Here is a 12394-nt window from a genome sequence, read left to right on the forward strand (position 1 = left end):
TTTTTCATATTGTAATTGTCCATTAATCATATCAGGTTTGGTAACTTTAGAGAAGAAATCTGTACTGGCAGGCACTAATGGGTGGTAAGAGCTGCAGCCCACGCTAATTTGAGAATAATGAAGAGGACACCTTTGAATGCTGTTACCACCTGGTACTGTCCACAGTGGCAGAAAGGAGGCAAAAGAGTCTGAGATGTCAGTACATGCAAGAATGGGAGTAGCAGTCCAGGCAACAGAAGTACAGGCCTTTGCCAGAAGATGGGCCCACTATCCAAAGAACCTTTCTGACTGCTCCCTGCAGCTGCTAATTGTAATCTAAAAACGGAGAGCCTTCAAAAAACCTAGTTCTCGACTCCGATTATGTCCCAATAACTTTGGTTCCTCATTGGATCTCATTTACATTACTATTCACTTGTCGTCCTCTATCACTGCACTCCCACTCTTCTGATAATGATGTATTTGCTTTCACTCTTCCTCTTCCCTCCACCTCTCCGACTTCTTCTTCCTCCGGCTTCCATCGCCATGATTTATCTCCGACAGCTTGACTAATGCTCTTAATCTGCCTTCGCGCAAACCATCTCAAACTTGCCTGACACCCTCTCTCTGGGCGTCCCAGCAGGCTTTACGCTGCGCTGAGCAACTCTGGTATAAGACCCGGGCAGCCTCTGACTTGGCCTATATGGCCTCTTTCCACACTTCCTATGATGCTCATATTGTAATTGTCCATTCATCATATCAGGTTTGGTAACTTTAATTGGGGAATAACTCTGTACTGGCAGGCACTTTCTTTATCCATTCCCTCATTTTTCAAGCATGCCTCCATTCTCCCGATTCTTAAAAACCCTCACTTGACCCCTCTCTCTGCTCTAACTTTTGCCCTATTTCTCTCCTTCCTTTCCTTTCTAAGCTACTGGAGCGAATAGTTAACACTCAGGCCTCTTCCTTTGTTAACCTACGCTCACTCCTCCGAGCCCTCCAATCTGGATTCAGGCCCTCTCTCTCCACCGAGACTTCACTTGTGGCTGTAACTGAATCTCTTATTTCCGCTCGCTACCAGAAGCTATCCTCTCTTATTGTAATCCTTGAACAGTCAGCCACCTTCGATATGGTCGGCCACTTTATTCTTCTTTCATCTCTTTTTTTGCCTAGGTTTTCCCAACTCTGTCTTGGATTAGTTCCAGTCTTATCCCACCAACAACTACTTCTCAGTTTCTTTGCATGGCCAGTCCTCTTCGGGTTTCCCTCTTCTACACAGTATGTCCCAAGTTTCTGTGCTTGGTCCTCTTCTCGCTCTATACTTCTCTTGGGGCTGTCATCTCTGCACATAGTTATTCATATCATTTGTGTGTGCTGATAACTCCCAGATGTTCCTCTCTTTCGCCTCATGCTCCGATTCCAACCAGTCATGTTTTTTGGCCTTTCTTCTCCATCCAATCCTGGATGTCCTCACACTTCTTACATTTGAATCCTTCTCAAACTGAGGTTCTTTTCTTCCCTGCTTCTACTGTTCCTACTCCCATCCCCCCATTTCCATTCCCCCTGCTTCCCTCTCTCTTGCCACTTCTGCTCGAAATCTAAGTGTTCATTTCGATCTCTCACTGACTTTCTGCTCTCACATTTCTTATATCTCACTCCTATCGCTTCCAGCTTTTTAACCGGTTTCTTACTTTTCATGGCTCTAAACTCCTGATAACTTCTTTAGTCTTTTCACGCCTTTACTATTGCTCCTGTCTACTCCTAGGTTTCCTCGCGTATTGACTTGCCCCTCTTTGCTATGTCTAGTCTTTCTCCATTCGCACTCTTCGTTCTCTCTCTCCCGGGGACTCCATCTCCACTGCCCTGCATGACCTTATTTGGTTGCCTTTTGACACTCGCCTTCTTTTTAATTTCCTATATCTTTTAATTCCTTCAGCGTATACACAACGCAGTTGTGTTGGAAAACGCTGCAGTTTTTCTTTCCGAGTTTCTCAGGCTCCTCCGAGCCAGAGGAGCCTGAGAAACTTGGAAAGAAAAACCGCAGCGTTTTACAACACAATAACGTTGTATTTATGTTTGCGGTCGCTTCAAAAGCGACCGCAAACATAAATACAACGTTTTTAAAGCTGCGGTTTTATTTCTAAGTTTTCCGGGCTCCTCCAGCCCGGAAAACTTAGGAAAAAAAAACGCAGCTAGTGCTTATTTCTTTTTTAAAATAAATAGCACTTACCGAGATTCAGCTGCAGCTTTCCTGCTCTGGTCTCCGGTCCCCGTCCTCCGCGTACAGCACTAATGAAGGGAAAGCCACCCAGCGGTAGCTTTTGTTTACTACAGCTGGCTGGCTTTTCCTTCATTAGTGCCGCAAAAGCAAAAGCCAGCACAGGAGGGCATCCATTTCACAAAATGGATGCGCCCATGTGCTTGCTTTTGCGAATTTTGAGCTTGAATAGCTCAAAATTTGACATAGGAAGTTTTAAAAAAGAGAATGCTAGTATTTTTTTTTTATGTTGCCTATCTATTTTTTAAATAACATTTTTTACTAGACCATGCCTTTAAAGACATTTTTCTACGCATTTTTGATTCAAACGCTATATAAATTCAATAAAATGCAAATACAAAAAAATAGAATATACATGCAGCCTGTTTCTGTAAAAAAAGGACTTTAAAGATAGTTGCACCTTGGAATAGCGATCAGCCCCATGCTCAGGGGTGTACTTGGCCGCTTACAGCCCCAAGCCCTTTTCAAGACCCATGCTTTATTATGTTATTATTATTATTGTATTTATTGTGCACAAACCTATAATTCTACAGGCAACAGAGCGCTTTACAGAGGTATACAACAAAACAGATACACAACGGAACACTTTACTGAGGTATACAACAGTACAGATATACAGTGGGGGTAGGATGCAAAAGGACATAGATGAGGCGTACAGCTATACAGGGTGGCAGGGAGGAGAGGGTTGGATGGCATCTAGCGAATAAGGTGGCACGGGGGGTGATGTGATGGCCTAGCTACTGAGGAGGAGACTCTCCTTGAAGAGGTGGTTCTTGAGTCACTCGGGTTTACTTTAGGATCGGCTGGCGGGCTGTTAATGGCCTGATCTGCCACTGAACGTGGGGGTATTTGCTCAATTAAAATCAGCAAGTGGGGGGACTGCTGAGCACTGTAACGGGACAGTCATAACTTAGGAGGCTCCAAAGCGGAAAAATAGAGATTTTCCTCCTTAAATGCCAAAAGTCCCCAGCACAACTCGAAAAAACAGCAGTGCAATGTACCTTGAGCAAGCAGTCGACACTCGGAAGCATATTGTGCCGGATTAGCGCCGAACAAAGGGAAAGAAGCTTAGTGGAGACCGACGAACGCAGAGTAGGCACGCACACAGATGAATGGCGGCTCAACTAACTAATCAACCCCATGGCAGAGGCATACATTAACATACGAGAGAGAAGGGTAAGACATATTATCTGTGCTGAGAGAGAGAGTCCGGAGTGGGAGCAGATAAACACCCATGACGTCATGGGGAGGTGCTGAAGATTTCAGACATTGAGAAGCGGCCTACAGGCACAAATTAATGAAGAAAGCTCATAACTCAACACGTTTTAAAACCTTATCATTATTCTTGAAGAGTAAGCCATGGCATAGTTGGGCCAAACTTAGAGTTGGTTAGGAGCTTACAGCAAAATATCAGAAAACGTGTATACCGACCCACGCTGCAGTGAACTCTGATGAAATAATGCAGCATCTAGATGGCTCCCACCAACGCTGCACAAAAGGATCTAAGAGGAGAATGAAATGAGGGGGAATCCCTAACTTTCTCGGCACGTCTCCTCTCTTAATTCTCGCTAAAAGCAAAGAAAATATTCACAAGCCCAACACAAGATCTTCAGTCTACTTCTGCCCTATACAACACATAACTGATTGACAATAACAGGTTACAAGAACTATAGAAGAAGCGTGCTAATTGCAAGCTCGTTACTCTGAGATCAGGCTGAAAGCTGCACCGCCTAAAGCCAAGGGCACACATGGAGCATTCAACAACCAAAAAAAAGGGATGTGTGACGAATCTGAAAAAAAGGTCACACCACCCCACGGGGAACTAGGGAGGTGAGCCTCCTACACCTAACAGCCGATAGAGAAAAAGGGAAGCATGATCCTTCTGGAGGTGCCTGCCCCCCTTAGGGGACAGGAAGCCCTCAGAGAGGGGTACAAGTCACAATCCATTGCACCTACACACAAACACCTTCATGGGGTATGTAAGACCAACGGTATATGATAACCATGTGACTCCCTTAAATGGCTTGCTGTACCTCTGACCCAAACTTTACTCAGTTTGTGGAAGTCAGAGGCCATACAAAATGGGAAAGGCCATGAGGGAGACCTCAGGCAGGGCCACAGATGTGGGCGCAGAAGTTACCAAACCCCGGTCAGGGTGCGTTGTGTATGCGGACTGGGTCTCTCCTCTGGCAATATCAGGTAGGGTACACAGAAAAGTGGGAACACAAAAGAAGGCACCAAAACATTTGCAAAAATCAGGAACAGATGTATATCTGGCAGAGAAGTAGGCTTGTTGCCAGCAGAGTAAGTTATGCACACTGGACATGTAGGATTGTTTGCACTGTTCTGTGGGCATAAGGCAGGGCATTGATGGCAGGCATACTGGAAGAGAGAGAGGAAGAGAGAAAGAGAGTGAAAATATACAAAAAGTTGTCCAACAAAATTACAGTTCCAAAAACAGCAAATCAACAACAATAAATCACACTTCCAAAAATGTTCAAGTTACAAAAATATATATTGATGTTCAAATATCACAGGTCACTTCCCCTTGGCGAGAGAAGATATACTCTTCCCATGCTGGCAGGATTTCCAAGTGGGTTTGTGGCAGTTTTGAGGGAAACAATTGTCCATTATCTGGGGTGCACTCCTGCACTAAATGTAATCTTTGCTGGCCTACCACAAGTTTTGCCTCCCTGACCTGGCGGCAGATCTGTCTCGTGGCTGAAGTAATGTGTTTGAAATATGCCAGAACAGAATCATCACTCTGTTTCAAAGGCAACCTGTTCACGGCGGGAGGAGCTGCAGCTGGCAGAGGTATTGGTCTTGCCATCAGGATCTCAAATGGAGAGAGACCATCAAGCGGCTGGGCAGACCCCTCATGTACATGAGGGCTCGAGGCAGCATGTCTGGCCAGGTTAGACCTGTCTGTGCGCATACTATTGACAGCTTGTAGCGCCCCATTCTGCTTTCTGTTTTCCCCAAGCTTTGTGTTCTATTTTGTCCCCAGGGTAGCCTGCAGTGTGTGCAGCAATGTTGTCAATTCTGCTATGGGATCTAGCACTGGCAAATTCGGAAGAATAGACAGGAACACATAATACACAACAGCGCACAGACAAGAGGGAAGGGCAGCAGCGACAGGGAGTGCTGTAGTAGGCCACAGAATGCAGTGCACCACAATGATACAGGCACCTTAGATGGGATGTCTTCTATCCCTACAGCTGTGACAGTCCGTCCAGACATTGGGCCATCTAGCAACACCCCCAGTGTGCTGAAGGTGGCTCCTGTGTCAACCAGCATCCTGGCATGCTTGTTACCTACCTGGGCTGTCACATAGGGGCCACTGGAAGGGGGGAAGGGGATTGTTAGGACGAGGAGTTGGGGTGGCAGGCTTACTTCATCTGGGTGCAGTTCCCATAAAGCTTGATGGAACTGGAAGGTACTCTAGCCTGGGTGCTGGGGCTAGGTTTGCATGGCGATGTCAGAAGAGGTAACCAGGCTGTTTTTAATACTGGCTGGGAGATGAGAGGCATTGGTCTGGGATCCGGCCTGGGGTTGTCCAGGCTGGAGTGCTGGGCAAGAACCAGCTTTCTGATCTGGGGGTTTAGGCTGAGGGTGAAGCTGAAAGGGACCAGGCATGCATGTTGCAGGTAGCTGTGATGGGCTGTGGCCTTGCTATGCTGATGCTGAATCCGCTAAGGACAGTTGTACTTCTAGTGACCCCATTCCTTAAAATAGGCACACTGGTACTGATAAAGGCGGTGACCTAACTGGGATGGTCACCGGGCTGGGTGTGGATACTGGCTTGGAACATGATGAGGCATGTACCTAGTGTTCTGATAGCCCTACTACTGGAGGTTCAGAAGAGGTCTGGGGGTATCTCTCCCTACCCTGCTAAATTCATGCTGGCCTCTAGGAGCCCCATACTGGCCCCCATAAGGTGCGTGCATCACCTGGAGGTTAGTCTTATCAATACGGGGGCTGACGCAGCAAGGGCATATGCCCAAGGGGCAGGGACTGGGAAGGGAGCAAAGTAACTGGGTGTGGGAGCAAGCACAGAGAAAAATCTAGGACATCCTCTGGAGCAGTAGGGGTTCCTGAGAATAACACCGTGAACTGGCAGCGGGCACGCCTATGACTGGTGTCATTTTTCATCTTCTCTATATTATGCTGTTCTATATTTTCCTGTATGGTCACTTGTTTCAGCCTCTTCTTCCTGGCCACAGACACACTTTACTGGGCCCACAACGGGTAGGCCTCCCACTGCCTAACTGCTGAGCTCCCTTTCTCCCTTTTAAGAACCACACGCACCGCACCTGTGTGAGTCTCATCAAAGGTCACATTCTAGGGACCAGTCCAGTAGGCTCTGGTGCTTGTTCTGTTGATGGTTGCAAAAAAGGAGGGTAGCGGGGCACAACAATGTGATAGGATGTTACCGTCACAGACCTGTTTACAAAGGAATGGGTGGAATAAATGAAATGAATAGACTTGCTGATGTCAAAAGTGATTTCAGGTGCAATAGGGAAAAGTCTCTAGGCCACCTGAACTTGGGGAAAAATACACCAAATACAACCAGTTATTTCCGGTCCGGTTGGTGATCCCATTTATGCACTCCTAGGGGGACAAAATGTCCCAGGTTTGTTTAAAGACCTTAGACAGTGATCCATACATCATTGGATTCAACTGACGAATCTATATTGTTTCTTAGTTCCAACAAAGCATTATAGCCAGTCTTACTGATTTCAGTTGCACAATGATTTTTCAATAACAGGATTCTGCTAGTAAGAGGTTTTTCAAAAATAATGTTCACTAATCAACATTGAAAGAAAACTCCTAGTCATTGTTGTGTTTTCAAGTTACAATCAAATATAATCAATATAGATGCATTAGTATAAAGTAACATTCATAAAGGAAGATATAATTTTACAAAACCAATGATACATCTACAAGTACCACATGTACTGGAAATGACCTATCGATTTATGTTATATACTTTGCACAGTGATTTTAAAACATATAACAACAAAAATATTTGTGTTTATCCAGAAAGCTCCTCTTAATGGTACAATTTATTTAATGTGATATAGTTTTATATACATACAAAACTTTGCACATTCATTCATACACATTTTCTTTCATATTTACCAAACTAAAATCAATAAACAATTCATATAAAACTTAATCCTTCAATAAATAACATCTCAATTCATACCTACATTGCATCTAATTACAATACCATATGGAGAAATTCCAATCATAATCATGCTCAAATCTGCTATACATCCTTCACAACCAAAGATCCAGTGTTCTGTATTGATAATTCATTTCATTACTCTGCTGTTGCAGTCAACTTGGGTAGAGTAGGGGTCCAACTCAGCAGCCCTTTGGCGATCATTGTTTTTTCAGCATGAGACCAAATTCTAAAGAGGGCTAACTGCAGCCTAGGATTTAGGGTGTTAATGCATTGATACCAAAACTCTTCTCTTATATATTCCAGACAGTGTACAAATTCCCCAAGATTTTTGCTATGGCTATTGCTCATCTTCGGATATTAGGTTAATATGTGTCTCGACGTTTCTGGCGCTGTGTGGTCCCCACATATTCTTCAATGTTTTTCAGATTCATGAAGAAGGCACACTAAACCAACAATCTCTAGTGTAGGCAAGTGATTGAAGCGCATCAACAGAATTAATTGCCTCAAGGCTGCTGAGGGGCAAAGGTTAAGATACATTTGTGCCTTTTTAAACGTAAACAGAACAAATGTCACAACTTTGTAATTCTTCAAGGTCGCTAGATGATCATAATTACTCTGCCAATCCCACAGGTTTAAGCACCTATGAAGATAATAAATCCTGCATTTGTTCTTTTGTCCCCACTGAGGCATCCAGCATATGGTTTTACACAAGGCTTCCATATCTTTCTCTGAGTTAGACTGCTTTACAGTTCCCATGTCCTCCTTTACGCAAACCAATAGGGGCTTAGTGGGATTATTCCTAATTTTAATGTATAGTTCCGCTCTTTTACGCAACACAATTGCCTTGAGGGAACAAATCCCTAATTCCAATCCGCAAATAGCCATGGATATACACTGCGGGAGTCCCAATAGCCTCCTCCAAAATGTTCCCTCAATTGTCTTCAACCATCCTAGGTTCATATTAATCAGGGATTCTAGGCCATGGGAATGAGGCATTGGATATATAGTTGACGTGCTTCCCGGATGGAGTACCCACTCTGGCCACCCGTGAACTTGTTTATCATTGCAGTTAATTGCGTTGCCTTCATTTTTCGGTTTTTGGATACATGATTGATAGTGACCTTTGCTGTTAAATTCCACTCCAAGATATTTATAGGAGTGGGTGTATTTTATTTCCACAATCCCTACGTGCATGCAAGGCCGTGCCACCTTACCAGAAGTGTTATAGAATTAGTTTGTCTTAATATGATTGGCCACCAATTCATTGGCTTCTGCGTATTGCCAGAGCCTTTCAGCCGATCTAATAATCGCACTAAATGTGTGATCGAAGATTACGAGGTCGTCAGCGTAGGCTAAGATCACACAGTGTTTTGATCCTATTTTAGGTGGGCAGTTGCAGACTCACTTTAGATAGTCGGGGATGTTGGACATAAAGAGGTTGTAGAGCATGGGGGCGGTTACGCATCTGTGCTTTACTCCTCTCAGTTGCATAATCGATCTGGTCTTGATTGTCCAATCTAAACTGGACAGTGGTATTTGTATGGGGAAGTTCCAGATAATGAATTAGCCCTTCGGGGCACCGCAGGTGTTTGAGTTTCTGCCATAATGTACCCCTATTGACAAAATCAAAGGCCGCCCTAAATCAATATACAGGGCTTAAAGCTGAGGGCTATTGGGTAATTAGATAATTAGATAATCCATAATAAAGAGATTATCTTAGGTAGAATATGCTGCCCTAAAACCGCTCTGAAAGTGGTCTAGAATCCCAGCTTTATCAGCCCATGATTGCATTTCTTTTAGTAGCAGAGAAGCAAACATTTTACCTTTGCTATCAAGCATAGAAAATAGGCGATAATTATTCAGATCTCTTTTATTCCCTTTCTTATGGACTGGTAAATGAATGGCCGTTTGCCATGTTTCAGGTATTCGACCCTCTGCCAGCACTTTCTCAAAAAGAATTTTCATAAGGTTCGCCCAAAAAGGAGGGTTAAGTTTCATGACCACATTGGAGAGACGATCATTCTGCTTCCTTTTGCCTCCCCTGGGAGTGACCATGTATTCCTGGTATTTCTGGTACAGAGTGTTTTAACTGCATGTTGCCACCGTTCCAGCTTTTTAGTTCTCTTTCGGCGTTTTAACTAGGAGCGATATTTATTTTTTAACTTCCTGATATTGTTATATATTACAAGCAGGGAATACCCAGATACTCTGGCCTTACGAATGTTACCTCTGAGGTTACGTTTGCCATCTCGTATGTCTGTCATAGGTGGTCTCATTAGCAGCGTGCTTAAGCACCAAGGTTATTCTGCATGTAGCATGCTGACCTGAGAATATAAATATCCATTTTTCAATTTCCACTGGTGTCATATTCCTGAAACTAAGTGCATGGCTAGAATTCCACTCACCCATTGCTTGTACTGCCTTCTCAATATTCTTATCGGACCAAATTATTCGATTTGCAGCATGAGTTACAGTTAATTCCCCTAAGTTTATTTTCTCACATGCAAAGGTGGTGGTGCCTAGTTTCATGATCAAAGGATCATGATCCCTCCACATACTTTCAAGGACATTCATGCCAGTGACAATAGATGCCACCTCACTGCTGTTATAGATATAATCTAGAGTACTACAATTGGGGCCCACCCGCCAGGTGTTCTTGACCGGTCTATCACCACTGGTGCGTCCATTAATTATTTCAAGCTCCCAACACTTGAAAAAACTCTGCCAACATTTGCCTTCCATGTCTTCTATATTATGTTCCTGAAGGCTATATTGAGATAAGAAAACATTGTTGGCTGTGCCTCCCCCATCCCCTTAATATGGCAGTTAAGATCGCCCGCTAGGATAATAAGGAGGCTCTTGGTGTTATATTTCCATTTGGCCTAGAAGCTCATGGAGTGCCTCCTGAATCTGTTCTCTGTGATTGGCCCTGAGTGGGTTGTATACATTAACCAACAGCATTTTTCCCAAAGCTGTTTCACCATAACATTCTCTTCGAAGGGATTGTGTCCTCCGACGTATTCCTTATCTTAGATAGAAATCCTTCAGCTTTGCTGGCCTCGGAAAATTTTTTCGCCAGAGGGCGCTGCGCGTCGATCGCCGAGTCGATGACCCTCGACGGCCTCCGTGCCGACGTCGACGTCATCCTGCCTATAAAGGCCGCGCGCAGCGTCCGTTGCTCAGTTCCGTTTTTCCGCGCTTCGTTGTGCCTCGGAACACCGTTGCTCAGTTCTCGTCAAGATAACGTATATAATAACTACTATTTACCTCGATATCGATGGCATCCTCCTCCGACCCGACGACCCCTCGGTCCGGTTTCAAAAAGTGCCGAGACTGCGGGAAGAAAATGTCGTTGACGGACCCTCACAGGGTCTGTTTGTGGTGTCTGGGAATCACGCACCAGAGTTCGGAGTGTGAGGAATGCCTTTCCATGACGGCGAAAGCCTTGAAGGAGCGTAGGGGGAAGCTCGAGAGAGGTAGGTCAACTTTAACTTCCTCGAAAGCTTCTTCGGTAGAGTCGAGACGTTCGTCTCCTCACCATAAAAAACACTCTCGATCTAGATCACGAAGTGGCTCCCACCACTCGTCGACATCGAGACACTCGAAGAAGAGACGTAGGAGATCCCCTTCGTCATCTTCGTCGAGTTCTCCTGAGAGAGTTCATTGCCCCACAAAACGCAGCTCGCAAGCTGAGTGGGAGGAATTCAGGAAAAAGATGCTAAGCGTCTTCGAGAAAGCGGCCTCGTCCCCCTCGAAGACAGCTGAGGGTGATACCCCGGGTAAAAAACCCAAAAAATCTAAACGCCGCGAGTCGCAGTACCCGGCGGAAAAGTCAACCCGAAAGCGCCTCGAGCCATCGGGAGATAAAGCATCATCGACGCCATCGTCGAAAACTCCTTCGAAACAGAGGTCGGCGCCATCGACGCCGTTGTCGAAGGATTCATCGGCGCATCAGTCGATCGAGTCGACGCCGACGTCGACGCCGATATCGACGCCGGTGAAGGAAAGAACCACGGCTACTCCACAGCCAACGGTTAGACAAAAGACCTCCGACTCGACGCCGAGAACGTCGACGTCGTTCTCGAGCAGGACTCCGATCCTTTCGAGTTCTTCGAGGCCTAGTACACATTTCTCGACGCTTTTCACGGCGCCTTCGAGTACTTTCACGTCGGTGTCGACGACATCGACGTTTTCAAGGCCTGTGATGATGGCTCCTTCTGCATTGGAAATGGGGTTTATACCATTCCAAAAACCAATGTATCCCCCTTTAACCTCGATTTTTGAGGAAAGGGAGGATTCAGACCAAGATATTGATTTACAGAGGACCACATCACCAGAGCCAGAGACTTTCGCCTCTGAGGAAGGAAGATTAAAAAATCTTCAGGATGCACTTCAGGAAGCTAGTGGCTTGGACACTTCTCCTGAAGCAGAATTTATCAAACCAGACCCAGGAGAACATGCGGAGACTCCATATAGAGCTCTGATGTCTAGAATCATAGAATTTATGGGTTGGTCTGCACCTTCTCCTGCCTTTCAGCAGGATGACCTCACTGACATACTGGACAAGGGCCCACAGGAGGATCCTGTGGTTCCATTTCACTCTGCTCTACAGAGAAGGATTTTGACAAACTGGGAAACGCCAGAAATTATCCCGGCAGTAAATAAAAAACTGTCAACAAAATACAGGGTGGCTAGTTCTGACCCTGAATATTTGTCAAAACACCCTACTCCTGAGAGCTTGGTTGTACAGGCTGCAACCTCATCAGGCAGCACATCTGCATACCCCACTGCTCCGCAGGATAGGGATGACAAAAAGTATGATGCCATGGCTAAGAAGGTTTTTTCTGCCTGTAGCATGGCGTTAAAGTCTATTAACGCGACCTGTACGCTCGCTAGGTTCAGCCACACCCTTTGGGAGTGCGCTTCATCAGCGGCTGACTGCCTCCAAG

At 45.2% G+C, this 12394-nt stretch overlaps 1 protein-coding gene across 1 annotated transcript in view; it reads left to right on the forward strand.

Moving 5' to 3' along the window:
• The window catches only part of LOC138515351 (probable E3 SUMO-protein ligase RNF212), a 188779-nt gene that overhangs the window by 14422 nt on the left and 161963 nt on the right, over positions 1 to 12394 (forward strand). The window lies entirely within an intron of this gene.

Source organism: Ambystoma mexicanum, chromosome 6q, assembly GCF_040938575.1.
Source record: "Ambystoma mexicanum isolate Mex_15411 chromosome 6q, UKY_AmexF1_1, whole genome shotgun sequence".
NCBI classification, from domain to species: Eukaryota; Metazoa; Chordata; class Amphibia; order Caudata; family Ambystomatidae; genus Ambystoma; species Ambystoma mexicanum.